Here is a 1,516-nt window from a genome sequence, read left to right on the forward strand (position 1 = left end):
TTCATATCTTGTGGGGACATTTAGCTGACATAATATTTCCCTAGCCCCTTGCCCTGACCCTAACCATCAGAAATAAATGCCTAACCCTGACCCTTACCCTGAACCTAACCATAACCCAATTGTAACCCTGACACTAAAACCACATTTTGAGTCTCAAAAATGCCTTCAAACTTGTGGGTCCCCATTAGGGCTGTTGGTCCCCACAAGTATAGTAAACTTCCAATTTTTGGTCCCCACAAAGATATGAATACACACTCACACACACCCATATGCACTTGGTCTCCGTCAGCAGCCTGGATGCTGTTGTGTGAGGTAAGAAAGCATTTAGCATTAATAAAAAGAAGGAGCTCCTCCTGTGTGTGTAATGTTGAACATGTCGTCTAAATCACCTTCACCCCTGTAAAATTCAGCTTTTGTGAATAATTCACATTTCCAGTGGATAAAATTGCGTAACCCGTAACCATTACTGCGCCGCTGACGAGACATTACTGTACATCATCTGCACATTTTGAAGCCATAATATTTTGTTACAGTAGGGTGTACAGCCCGTTCCCACACAGTGAAAGAACGAATAAGAGGCTTTATACCAAAAACAGCATAACAGAATGAGGGTGAATTAAATGTGTACGTCCCAAGTGATGGAGACAAAAGGTTTTACAGAAAACTAGGTTCTTCTTTTCTCCTCGTGGAGCCCAGAATTAGATATTACAGACCGCAGCCTTTTCTTCTTTTTCTCTGCCTCTCTTCTTTCTGCATTCCAGGGAATGATGCCAGAAGGCATATAAAACAGATTTGCTGGCCCGGCTTTCTTTTTGAACACCTGTCTTTATAGCTTCAATATCTCAGGTAGAGAGACAGCGGGATATTAAGAGGGAATAGAGAGGTGGAGCAAAAGAATGAAAAGGCATTAGGAGGAGAAGAAAGGTGGAAAGAGAGATAGAGCGAATGAGAAGTAAATGAGTTAGAGAGTAGGCAAGTATAATATAGAGAGGGGGAGTGATATTATGAAGCCATTGAGCGGTGGCGAAAGGGGAGGGGGCCGAGATGAGAGGTGAATTATAAAACAAGGGAGCGAATGGGGTGAAGATGAGGGCGACAGACTGGAGAGGTGAAAGGGACATTAAAGACACGATTTAAACAAGACGTTAAAGAGGAAACTAGAGACAGGTGAGGGTGAAACACTGCATCAGCTCCTGGAGGCTGAGGTGAGAGATGAGTAAGGGAGAGGAAAAAGGGCACGGTCATGGAGTGGAAGCAAACTTCTACAAAGGTGGTATTATTACTCTTATTATTATTATTTATAAATCAAATGAAAACACCAGAGTGTCCATCTCCCAGTGCCAGAGTATAACTGGCCACAGTGTTGAATTAGAAAATAACTCTAATATCCATTAAAGACAACAGCCTGAGCTCCATTCACCAAGCTGTCTTCTGGGCTTCAGTCACTCACGCAGCAAAGTTAAAGCTTCCTAACTTCATCTATTTCAGGTGAGCTGGATGCTGAGACTGCGTTTGC

The 1,516-nt window shown here is 42.9% G+C and overlaps 1 protein-coding gene across 1 annotated transcript in view; it reads right to left on the bottom strand.

Moving 5' to 3' along the window:
* LOC102199403 (partitioning defective 3 homolog B-like) overlaps positions 1 to 1,516 on the bottom strand; it is a 213,201-nt gene that overhangs the window by 22,554 nt on the left and 189,131 nt on the right. The gene's annotated exons all lie outside the window — the stretch shown is intronic.

Source organism: Pundamilia nyererei, unplaced genomic scaffold (assembly GCF_000239375.1).
Source record: "Pundamilia nyererei isolate P.nyererei 1_Seehausen unplaced genomic scaffold, PunNye1.0 scaffold00135, whole genome shotgun sequence".
NCBI classification, from domain to species: Eukaryota; Metazoa; Chordata; class Actinopteri; order Cichliformes; family Cichlidae; genus Pundamilia; species Pundamilia nyererei.